Genomic DNA, 13,263 nt, shown 5'->3' with positions numbered 1-13,263 from the left:
AGAGTTGAGATTTGGATCTGGATACGTTTCTTGTGTAGGTGTACTTTCTGCTGAACTTCTCAGTAGAGGTGCAAGTTCTTTTTAACTTTGTCACGATAAACTGTGGTCTTCCAGAAGTTGGAAGAAAATGCTCTGAGTGCCTCACTACCTACACTCAGTGATTAACATTTTTGGCACACTGTTGCCTGCTTGCTTGCTCGCTCAGTGTGAACACTCCCTTATCAAAATAACGTTATTCCAGTCTCCTCAGCTATAAAAGTGTAGTCAGTCAAGGGTCGCACATTCCACTTGGTCCTTCAGTCTAGTTCCCTTTGTAAAAGGATAGTACCTGTTTGTCCCTGCATTTTTCTAACACCTAATTTACAACTGGTTGTCTTACAGAATATTGTGGACTGGTCCGCATTATCCTAGTTTCTTTTGCCGCCTTCTTTTAACCTCTGAATTTCCTCTTAGCTGGAAGTTTGGTCTAAAGAAAAGCTTGATTTGCCTAGAGTAAAACTTTTTTTTGGCAAGAATACTTCACGGGTGGTGTTGTGTACCTCGTATTGTATCATATGGTAGATACAGCAGTTAAAATCAGATTGCTGTACTACTAATGATGTTAATGTGATTGTGCTGTGGATTGCCAATGTGTGATTAGCATGTGACCATAGAGTCACCAAGCAAATACCTTGCTTTTAACTACATTTTGCTTAGTAATTTTTGTTTTGCTTTGTTTTTTGAGACGGTCTCATTGTGTAGTTCAGACTGGCCTTGAGCCCATTGTGTAGCTTAGGCTGACCATGAACTGACAGAGATCCTCCTGTCTCAGCCTCCAGAGTATTCCGATTAGGAGATTTGCGCCACCATACCCCACCTGCCTAGTAATTTTTAGCATCATGTGATGATTATTGTTTTAATCAGCTATTTTACTAGAGGCTCTCCGTAAGAGATTTTCCTGATTTGGGACATGAACTGTTTTATCTCTCCTGAAAATGTAGATTAATGGCTTACTTGCATTGCTTCAGTATTCAAAGTAAAGAGCTGGAAAAATAGTCACCCTCAGTGATGGCAAATAGGTTTTTTTTTTTATTATTTTTGGTGTTAATACCACAATGAACTCATGAATTTTAATTTACTCATTGTTTTATAACCAGTTATGGTCCCTTTTTGATGACCAGATTGCCCTGTGTTTGATGGTAAGAACCCTTTTCTAGTTGGCTGCGAATCTGGTGACACACACCCTGCTGGCAATGAATCTTCAGGTGCTTTCTGGCACAAGATGACCTGGGCTGCTTTTGTACTTTGCTTCACATCTGGAAAGGCTGTTTATCCAAGAGTCTTGGTTCCTTTTAGTGATGAACGGTGCATAGAAGCCAGGATCTGGATGTTTGGCATCTTCATTACTACCAGGAAATCATGCCCACTTGGGAGAACAGAACTGAAAAATTTGTCTTTCCTTATGTATATATGTTTCTAGTGATATAGCCAATTCATATTTAGCATAGCAGACTTTCTTCTTTGATTCTGTATTTCTGTCTCAAATGAGAATCATGCTACAAATAAAATGTGTATTGCTTTCTACAATATACATACAATCGTTTTATAATTACCATACAATGCTACTGCTTTTGAGTGAAGTTTAAGACAGTATACATACACTGCAGATACAAAGGTTTTTACATGTGGTCAGCATAGAACATTTTGAGCCAGTCATAGTACGTTCCTCTTGGGAGGCTGAGGCAGGAGGATCAGTCCAAGTTGAAGGCCAGCCTGGACTGCATAACAAGACCCTGCCTCAATAAGTCATACATACATACATACATACATACATGACATTTGGTTTGAATCAGACCAGATTTGGTAGAAATTCAGGATTACACAGTTTGGAATATTGTGTACAGATAGTTCTAAGAGAAAGCAGTGGTTGTCTAAAGTAGACTGAACACTTTTAGGTCTTTTACTTGCTTCTGTCAACCAGAAACACAGCAAAAGTGTGTGTGCTTCTGTGATCCCCGTTACTGCATTTCCTTCAGAGAACAGAATGGGATGATGGATGACGCATGCCCTTCAGACCTATTTGCCCTCTTCCTATCTAACTTCAATAACATAGACCACCCAGGATATTTAAAGTAGGTGTGTCATGAAAGCGTGATACATTTGCAAGGGTATGTTTAGCCGTGGACAGCCACACCCTGTTGTGGGAAGATTGTATGGGCTAATAATTGGGTTATAATAACTGCTGTCTATTTTTCTCATTGCTGAGACAGAAGTACCTGATACCCAAGTTAAAGGAGGAAAGGTTTATTTCGGCTCACAGTTTGTAAAGGTTTCAGTTCATAGTCTGGCTCCAAAGCAGGACAGGCAGGAAGCAGCAGTGAATATCCCTTTCCTTTTTATCCCACCTTGGCTGCAAACCTGTTGGTACCACCCACACCAAGAGTGGGCCTTCTCATTATCCACACCCAGAACTACAATGGACCACACACCTTAATCCCAACATCACACTTCCAAGATCAGTGGCAGCGACCCTGTGGCACACATGCCACAGTAGTGGGTTCATATTGGTGAAAGCTCTATAAGGGTTGCCATCATCTCTGCTCTGGATCCAGCCATCTCTGAAAAGCCCCACCTGTAAGCATCTGAGGACTGGGGGAAACCTAGATATTAGCCTTAACATGTGCTAACTTCTGTTGTGCCCTTTGTATATAGCAATTACGCTAAGCATTTTATACCTCATCTGAATTAAATCTCATACTCTTTGATACTGGTATTACTATCTTGTTTTGCAAGAAAGGAAACTAATCTAGAAGGATTAAAGAGTTGCCTAGGGTCTCGTAGCTAATAATTGGCAGACTCAAGTTTCAAACTAGTCTGTCTTTAGTTTGCACGTAACTGCTTGTCGCACCTGACAGCTAAGTGTAACGAGTCATAAAATGGGATATGTTTTTCATCACCATCAATAAGGAACCCAGAGATTATGAACCAAGAGTCACATGTGTTTCTTAGGTCTAATCCATATGCTTAGATTTCCTTTTTTAAAAAACAGAGGATAGACTCAGGCTTTGATGGCACATGCCTGTAATCTCAGCACTTGGGAGACTGGGGCAGGAGGGTTGCCAAATTTGAGCCTGGCCTGGGCAAGATGGTGACGTAACAAGTCTTTGTCTCAGTCTAAAGGATAAATACATGAAAAGGTCCGGGGATGCAGTTCAGGGCAGATGCCCTGGGTTCGATCCCCATTATTTCAGAAAAAGAAAAAATGGAGTTCCTGGCTGCCTGCTTCAGGAAGTATATTTAGCTAATACTTTTTAAACAAGTTTTTTAAAAATAAAAGTATCAAGAACTGAGATGATTTGATGAGCAGACAAATACATGATAAACAAGTGTCCTAAAAGGTTAATGATAGACCTAGGTATAACTATTCAGGCAGTTGACCATAGATTTCTTTAAGTGTTGTCTGTATGTGAAAATGTTCACAGTAGGGGCTGGGGATTTAGCTCAGCGGCATAAGCACCTGCCTTGCAAGCAGGCGGTCGTGAGTTCGATCCCCGGTACCGATAAAAAGGAAAAAGACAAAAAAAAAAAGAAAATGTTCACAGTAAAATGTTAGCATGATTAAAAATGCATTCTTAGCTGGACGAGGTGGCACATTCCTGTAATCCCAGCACTCAGGAGGCTGAGGCAGGAGGATCTTGTTGCAAGTTCAAGAGCAGCACGGGCTACAAAGTTACCCCAAGGCCAGCCTGAACTACATAAAATGAGATCCTGTCTCAAAAGGCAAAAAAGAAAGAAAGCATTCTTATTATAAAACAGGAATAACAGCTAGTAACAACTAGTAACATTTAAGTATCCCCTATGTATCTATATCGCCCTCTGAAGCTTTCTATAAGTGTTCCTTCTGTAAGTCTGTCCCCAAACAGAAGGAGCTCCCTTTTCCACTGAAAGTGGTAAGGCATCAAAGATGGCCTCTTGTAAAGGGGACTCCTTCATTGCTTGGGAGACTCTTGATGAGGCTGCTTTCCACGCTATTTTTTTTTTTTTAAGCCAGTCAAATTTAGCAGTGGGGGGCGGGGTGGTATACCAACTTTAGTGACACTAATTTTTTGTTTTGTTTCTTTTTATCGGTACCAGGGATCGAACTCACGACTCCCTGCTTGCAAGGCAGGCGCTTATGCCGCCAAGCTAAATCCCCAGCCCCCGACACTAATGTTAATAAGTTCTGATAACCCACTGCCATCGGACCAGCCTTTCCACGCTAATTTCTAATACCCTTATAACTATTACATATATGGAAAATAATCTTCCCTTGTGGTTTACTGACATTTTTGTAGGCTACTGTTGAGTATGCTTTTCTATAGGCTTTATGGGGTGTTTTTGCTTTAAATGACACCACATTCACTGTGAAACAAATAGTTCTTTTACCTCAGAATGATTGTTTGAAATTAACCTCCTGTTAAGCTGAAAGTCATTTTAATTTTTCTTTTCATTAAAAATACTTCACTACATTTTAGGCCATGAGCTGGATATCTTTAGCTTTCTAGCCACAGATTCTAAAACAGCAAATATCTATGTCCCTTTTGAAAATACAGTGAAACCTTTAATCTGTATATTACTGCTGGTTGAAGGCCATATTGAATTTTTTTAAACAGTATTGTTAGTACTTAGGATGCTCTTGGTTAGCACATTTTTGTTCATTCTGGTGTAAACCAGTGGCCTGTACTGTCATGCCATTTCATATTGATAATTGTCTTATAAGAGTGAAAATAGATTGACCAAGCTCATGGTTAATGTCTTGCTCCGGGAGAACATTATCTCCCATTTTTCTACATTGAATAGCCTTCCTCTTCCTCCTCCTCTTCCTTTTTCTTCTTCTTTTTAAGTGATACTAGAGATTGGACTTGAGCTGAGCAAGCACTCTACCACTGAACTATGTGGCCAACCTCTCTCCTTCCATTTCAAGCTTTAAAATACCTTTAAGAACTTAAAACTACAAATGTTTGATATCTAATCTTTTTGCACTTCCAACAGTCTGTTACTTTAGTATATTGCCACCCTGAAACAGGTGTTTTGACTGCTTTAATACTCTGTTACTTTAGGATACTGTTGTCATTCTACAAGTACTGAACTGTGTTTCTTCAGTTTATATTGCTTTTAATGTCGGTTGTTTTGTCTGCACTGTTGTTGTTTGTGGGACTGAGGATGGAAGCAGGGCCTCACTCATCCTCTGACTACACTTGAGGGCTCTACCACAGAGCTGCGTTCTCTTCCCTTTAGTTTGGTTTTGATGGTTTTCAGTGCATTCAGCATAGCTCCAAATAGTCAGGAGTGGCACGTAAGGACTGTGACTCTCTGGAACCAAGTTTTTAATGGAGCTATTACCCTCTGGTTTCTGAAACAACTTTTTCAGATCAGTTTTTAAAACTTCATCTTATTCAGATGTTAACCTGCTAAACACCGGGTCCTTACCTACTCTTGGCAGATGTGCATATTTCGTATGATACTTCATTAAATATTTTATTTGTTTTGACTAATGAAATTAGGATAGTCTTTGGTTCAAAGAAAGAAAATAAAAATCTTAGAGTTTGTAGAGATTGAGACATTCCGTAATTACTTTGCTTTCCTTTTTCTTACCACTGGTAATGTGTGTATATTCCTTCTACTTTTAATTTTTCTTGTTTTTGTATTCTAATTGCCTGGATTTTACTTTCCTTTGACTGTTTTTTCTTTCTGCTTTGGTTCTTCCCAATGTTCATTTCCTTTGTGTGACTTTCTATTATAGTGTAAAGGCAATTTCTTTTATGTTGGGTACCTTTTATATGCCACATAAAACTGTACAAACCATACTTTTTTGAGGATTATTTTCACTTACAGGAATCATACATTCTCTTTGCTTTTTGGCCCACATGGTATTGCTTTGTCCTCATTTCTGCTTTCCTCATCTGGATTTGCCTAGTCTATTTTTTTTTTGTCTTTTTCCTTTTTATCAGTACCGGGGACCGAACTCATAACTGCCTGCTTGCAAGGCAGGCGCTTATGCCCCTGAGCTAAATCCCCAGCCCCACTTAGTCTACTTTTGAGCGACAGTATAGCTTAGTGTGTTAGGAGCACAAACTCTGAAGCATATCACCAGGGTTCAAATATTGACTTACTAGTTGTCTTAGTTACTTTCTTGTTGTGTGACAAAATAACCAGCACCCACAAGTTAAGGGAGGAAAGGTTTGTTTAGCTCACAGTTTGTAAAGATTTCAGTCCATAATCAGCAGACTCCAAGATAGAGGGTGGCTTGGCAGAGGGGAATTGCAGAGGAGAACCAGTTCATGGCAAGCAGAAGACAGCAAAAGCATGCAAACAAGGGAAAAGACAAACCTCTTTCTGTCCCTTATATGGTATCTCGCTACCAGGATTAAGGTGCGGTGCCACACCAGTCAGTGGACTGATTTAGTTATCAGCCGCCCTTCATCCTGGTGTCACACACTCTAGACTCAGCCACCTCTGGAAAAGCATCCCCTGCCCTGTGACCAGATGAAGCTTTGGGGCTATCTAGATCCAAACCATAGCACTAGTTGTCTGGCCTTGGACTAATTCCTTAACTTTCCTTTTATGATTTATTTTCCTCACTGGTAAAATAAAGATACTAAATGATATCTATCTCAAAAATTACATGAAAATTTAGTTATGTACTATGTAAAATGTACTTAGAACAAATGCCCAGCACATACTAAGTACCATGTTAGCTAAAGATTATTATTAATTCCTCTAAAAAAATTCAAAGTCATCACTTATTTTGAGCAGTTTATTGAAATGTAACTTTAAAGGCATACCTTATTGCCACTACAAATTTACCAATTTTACGTGGGTCTTCAATTCCTCCTAATCCATTTTGCTTTTTTTTTTTTTTTTTTTTCACATTTCTCCTGTTTCATTTGCCTCAAAATTTTACTCTGTCTCCTTACCTATGTAAACAATAGCTGTACCTTCCCTTTCCTCTTTTTTTTCATCACTGGGAAAAGGATAATCCTTTTACTCATGCTCTGAATCTCATTTATCTCTGCCTATCCAGGGTTCTTACACTGTTATCACTAGTATTATCTTTAGTATCTTAGATATTTTTCTCATTGCTGAAACAAAAACCCAGCACCCAAAATCAAAGGGGGAAAGGTTATTTAGCTCACAGTTTGCGAAGGTTTCAGTCCCTAATTGGCTGGCTCTAAGTGTGAGTACACATAGCAGAGGGCAACAGGTCATGGCAGCCAAGACTGCAAAAACAGCAATCAGGAGGAAGAGGAGGAAGGGGCACAAGACTTTCCCTCCCTTATAATGTATGCAAGACTACCCACCTCGGGGGCAGCATTGACACCCTTAATCTCAGCATCAGACCGTGAGACAATCACAAACTCTCCATTCAGCCACCTCTGAAAAAAACCTGTCCCCCATGACCACGTGAGGCTTTGGGGGAAATCCAGACATAAACTGTAGCAACTTGTATCTTTAACATTTCCAGTTCCTCTGAACCTTTCCCAGCAATAATGAAAACATTCTTTGCATATTTGCCACAATAAAATATGTATGTACTGTTGGTTTTCTGGTTCTCCACTCTATAAAAATGTCAGTATTCTCTCTAGAACTCTGCAAAATTAAACTCCTGCCCTTTCTTGAACTCTTGTTTCCCTGCAGCTATGCCCCTTGTGTATCTTTAGAACTAAGCTACTTCAGGTTGAATTGTATACTCAGTTTTCACTTCCTTATTACTGTGCATTGTCTTTTGTAGTCTTCTAACCCTACTGCTTTTCTTTGTGTGCTATTACAAGGTCATTAGTGACTCCTTCGTCAAGTAGACATTGGTTTATACTTTTTTTCTTCTGGTGCTATGAATTGAACTCAGGACCTTGCACTTGTCAGGCAGATGCTTATGCCACTGAGCTATATTCCCGGTCCCTGGTTTATACCTTCGACCTATCGTCTTTGACAGTCATTCCTTGAAATATCCTACACTCAATTTTGAAATTGCTTACTGTCCCGGTTATTCTATGTATATCTTTCCTAGGTTTTCCTTCTGTTTCTACCCTCATGTTTTACTCCTTTCCTCTTTTAATCTGTCTAGCTAACGGCATATCTATTTTGCTTATTTTTTTTCCCAGAAAGCCAAGTTTAGCTTGAATTTTTCTGTGATTTGAGTGTTTTTTTTTTTTTTTTTCCATTTATATCTGTTCCTCCCTCCCTCTGCCCATCTCTGTAGTTACATTAGGGTTCTTTTTGCTCTTTTTCTAGCTTCCCCACCCCATTTTTTGTATTTTACTCTGAGACAGGGTCTTAAAGTTGCCAATGGTGGGTGCAACTTTGCAAAACTTCATCAGACTCCCAGAACACTGCAATTATAGGTGTGTGCCACCATACCCTATTTTTTCTAGTTTCTTAAAGCTGAAATTTAGACCATCAATTTTTTAAAATTGTGAAATATATGCAGTTGGGTGGTTTTGTGGTTTTAAGTGTGTTCACATTTTTATGCAGCTATCATTGCCACCCGTCCTCAGAAACTCTTGAAAATTTACTGCCTCCACTAAGCACTCACCACTCATTCTGCTCTCCCTGTATGCCCTTGCAAGGACTGTAAACAACAGTCATTTCAACAGTTGAGTGACAGATTGTGGTGCTCCTGTGCAGTGGTACAGTCCTCAGCAGTCAGAAGGAACAAAACAAGGGGGCCCATGTTGATGACAGCATGAATGAGTCTTAGAATAGTTATATCCAATGAAAAAAGCTGTACTATGTGATTTTATTTTTGTAATCCTAGAAAATTAAGTTAATCCAGAATGAAAAGCAAATTGATGGTTCATGAGGTGCAAAGAGAAACATTACAAAAATAAAAAACAAACTTAGGGAATCACAGAAGTGCTCCTTATTTTGACCGTGGTGATGAAATATGTCATGTTTCATCAAATTCTGCACTTCAGATGTGAATATGAGTGCTCACCTCGGCAGCACATACACATAACTGAACATGCACATCACTGAACATGCACAGCAGTGAAATCTCAGTGAACCTGCAGCCCACTTGGGACCCCTCTGTGTCTCTCAGACAGAGCTTTCTTTCTCTCAAATATATTCTGAAGAAAAAAAATCAAGTGAATCGCTTACAAAATGATTTTTTAAAAAATTTATGCTGAAAGTACAGATACAGTGAATTTCATGTAAATTTTGGAATTACTCTTACAAATGTTATACAGTCTGGAAAACCGAAATTGGTATTAAATCATATACTACAAGAGGGAAATGCAGTGTAGCTTAATGAAAAAATGAGGACAAGGGTTAATTATTCAGAAGTTTTGAGTGTAAATGCCTTTGTGTGTGGGGAGAGGGTCCTTACTTTCTCTGATCTTTACTTTCCTGATCTATTTCATAAGGTTTTTAAAATCCAAGGACATTATATTTGAAAACACATTGAGTCTGAAAGTGACAGAAGTAGAAGGAATTGCCAGCCTCTAGGATAGAGAGAAGAGCAAAATGCACTAGAATTTAATCTTTTAAGAGCAGTAAAGAGGGCCGGGGTTTTAGCTCAGCAGCATAAGCATCTGCTTAGCAAGTGTGAGGTCGTGAGTTTGAGCCCCAGTACCCAAAAAAAAAAAAAAAAAAAAAATGCCGTAAGGACCTGGGCATGATTGTGCACACCTGCAGTCCCAGCCCTCGGGAGGCTGAGGTGAGAGGATTGCTGAGAGTTTGAGGTTAGTCAGCTGCAGGGTGCTGGTGCCGAGCCTATGGCCCACATGCCACAGCTGGCTGGGTATTACCATTGAAAGTTCTTGAGGATTTGCCTTCACTCTTGTAGGGTGAAGCTACTCTCGCCTCTTCTAGCCTCTGCTCCCTGTTTGCCTTCATCTGTGACCACATCATTCATCACTGCAGTCTCCACACTGCCCTGGGATCCCTTCATCCCTCCCTCTTGTCCTTCTCTCATACAAGGGTACCACCCAGAAATCCAGGGCAACCCCACCCCATCCCAAGAAAACTCTGCCATATCTGCAGAGCCTTTTCTATAAAAGTATTCATCACAGACTTCAGGAACTTGTACACAAACATTTGGAGTTCTTTTAAATGGACATTCGGGCTTTGGGGAAGTCCTGTCATTGACTAGGGAACTCCAAAAGGAAGAGTATGTTTGTGAGACACGGTAACAAATTCATGTGAACTTTTTGAGATACCTGTGGGATATCTGTATGAGGGTATCATTTTGTGTATCAGAAAACCTTGAGACACGTGGCTTGAACAATGAGGACTTCTACGTGTCAAACAAGACAGAACGCAAAGTGGCAGAGTACCAGCTTCAGAGTTGGTTAACTCAGCAGTGCCATCAAAAGACCTATTTTCTTCACAACTTTTTGCTCGCCATTGTTAGATTGGGTCTCCCGCCATTACAGATGCCCCCCTCCCCCCGTCCCGAATTCTAGTCCTCAAGTCTAGAAATGAGACCACATAGCTGGTTTATTTTGTATGCTCTTGTTGGCCAGGAGACCTAACCTGTGGGCTTCTCTTCAGGTTCTGTTACATGTACAGTGCGGCCCTACTGAGGTACATACATCTCCGCCTCGTACACAGATGTTAGCCCTTTGTGATGGGCAAACCAATTATTTTGGTTTTGGTGCTTTTTGAGACAGAGTCTCACTTAGTAGTTCAGGCTGATTTTGTTTTATTTTACCTTATTCTATTTATTTTTTGGTCTTTTTTTGACACAGGGTCTCACTATGCAGTTGAGGCTGGCCTTGAGTTCACTTTGTAGACCAGGCTGATCTCAAACTCAAAACCATCCTCCTGCCTCAGCCTTATGAATGCCGGGATTACAGGCTTGCGCCACAGTGTCTGGCCAGGCTGATGTTGAACTTAGTGTGATGCCCAGACTGTCCTTGAACTCTTTAATGATCCTCCTCCTTCAGTCTCCTGAGTGCTGGATTATAGCTGTGTGCCACCATATCCAGATCCTTTATGATTATCTTACGTGACAAACAAATCCCTTGAGGACTTTTCTTTTTGGATTTTTTGAGACAGGGTCTCACTATGTAGTGCAGGCTGGCCTTGTGGGTTTAAGTCATTGTCACTTTTGTACAGCCATGATGAAGACCCAGGCCTCTGAACCACAGTTAGCACTGTTCATAGCATTCCGTTTTCAGACAGCATTAATGGATTAGTTGATACTTGGGTTAAATGTTTAATACTTGAATAAAGACTATACATAACATGAAGAAATCTGTTACTGCATCTTGAATAATATGAAAAGACTAAGTTTTTCATTAATTCATTGTGATGTGTCAAAAGACTCAGTGTGTTTGCCCTTGTAGCAGTCTTCTTAGCAAGTGTTACTGGTAGGTCTAGAATTAGAGACCTTAATACAGATTGAGGAATAGTCACGATGTAAGACATATATGGTTTATGGGTAAGATTTGAGGTAGTGCATTTCTGATAAAATTGAAATTAAGCTAGGCACAGTGGCATTTCCCTGAGGTCCCCAGCTACTTCAGAGACTAAAGCAGGAGACTCACTTGAGTCAGGAGTTTGCAACTAGTCTGGGCAACATAGTGAAATGTTCTCTTTTGAAGAAAGAAAGGAAGGAGGGGAAGGAAGATGAGGGAGAGAGGGAGGGAAAAGGAAAAAAAAAGAAAGACCTTTGCCTCATACACAAATGTAAGGCCCATCCTTTGTGATTATTTGTTTTTTGAATTTTTTGAGACCAGGTCTCGCTGTGTGGTTTAGGCTGGCGTAACTCAGGCTGTTCTCAAACTTGCCACAGTCCTCCTGCTTCAGCATCTCCTGAGTGCCAGGTTACAGGTGTGCACCACCACACAAGACATTCAGGTAATCGATATATACTAGTGTTTGGTATTGTTACACTGAATTTCTCTCTCTTTAGATTGTTGGTCAGCAAAAACTACAGCTAAGACAGCTTTTAAAGTTCTGGCCCACACTGGGCATGATGATACATGTCTCTAATCTCAGCAACTGGGAGACAGCAGGATCACTGCATTTTTGGTTTTTGTTTTTTGGTACCAGGCATTGCACTCAGGACCTTGCACTTGCCAGGCAGGTACTTAGGCTGCTGAGCTAAATTCCCAGCCCAATTTTTCATTTTTTATAAAATAACATTTTATTGTAGAATTTGTCTACCTTTCAACCAGTTTGACAATTTAGAAGAATATGGTAATGACACAGCATTTTCCTAAGCAGTTTTAGTTCTAGAAAAGCAGTTTGTCACTTCCTAAGGCTGAACAATATTGTATTGTATGTATTATATCAAGTTTTGTTTATCCATCTGTGCAGACATACTTAGGTTTCTTCTACAGATTTTAAATCCCCTATTTAATGAAAATAAAGTTTATTGATAAAGTCAAAGAATCTCGAGCAGAGTAATTTTGGAAGATCATCTGATCCTTTTGCTTTCTAATACTTCCCTCAAATGTAAAATTCTCATTTCACCGTAATTTCAGTAAGTGCGGCTACTTTAAACTGGTTATATTTCTTTTTTATTTAGTTAAAATGACCATGTATGGCTAGTAGATACTACATTAAACAGTACAATTCTGTGGTTTTTTTTGTTTGTTTTGTTTTTTTGTTTTTGTCTTTTTCCTTTTTATCGGTACCAGGGATTGAACTCACGACTGCCTGCTTGCAAGGCAGGCGCTTATGCCGCTGAGCTAAATCCCCAGCCCCTATGTGTTTTTTTTAATCCTTGTGCTTTTAACCTATCTCTGCCATTATGTTTAATGTGAGTTTATTATGGATCTCATATTATCTTCTCTTTCCCAATCTCTTACACAGTTATATACATTCAGACTTAAATCAGTTACTTTCTGTTCATTACTTCTGTTTATTGTTTCTCTGTGTTTTTGGTTTTTTGTTTTGGAGTTTTTTGGTTTTTTATACTAGGAGTTGAACCAAGGGCCTTTTGAGGAGACGGTCTCATTAAATTACCCATGCTAGGCTCAAATTTAGAATCCTTCTGCCTCAGCCTCCCACAGTACTGAGATTGCAGGCTTAAACTACCCACCAGATTCCCTGTTTCCTTTTTCATGCCTTCTTGTTACTTTTTTAGAATATCCCATCCCCCCACCCCCCCCTTCCCTCGCTAGGGAGAGATCAAACTCACAATTACACACTTGCCAAGCAGGTGCTTGTGCCACTGACTATATCCCCGGGCCTAGAATTTCATTGTTATCTATCAGATTTTGAGTATACAAGTTACTGCACAGGTTATTTTGAATTTGTTCTAGGTATTATATATCATAATCTACTGAAACC

At 39.7% G+C, this 13,263-nt stretch overlaps 1 protein-coding gene across 6 annotated transcripts in view; it reads left to right on the top strand.

Moving 5' to 3' along the window:
• Positions 1–13,263, top strand: part of Zbtb44 (zinc finger and BTB domain containing 44) — a 61,099-nt gene that overhangs the window by 1,332 nt on the left and 46,504 nt on the right. The gene's annotated exons all lie outside the window — the stretch shown is intronic.

This window comes from Cavia porcellus, unplaced genomic scaffold, assembly GCF_034190915.1.
Source record: "Cavia porcellus strain 051 isolate PalLab524CR breed Dunkin Hartley unplaced genomic scaffold, mCavPor4.1 scaffold_9, whole genome shotgun sequence".
Lineage (NCBI taxonomy): Eukaryota > Metazoa > Chordata > Mammalia > Rodentia > Caviidae > Cavia > Cavia porcellus.
This window is presented reverse-complemented; position numbering and strand designations above follow the sequence as displayed.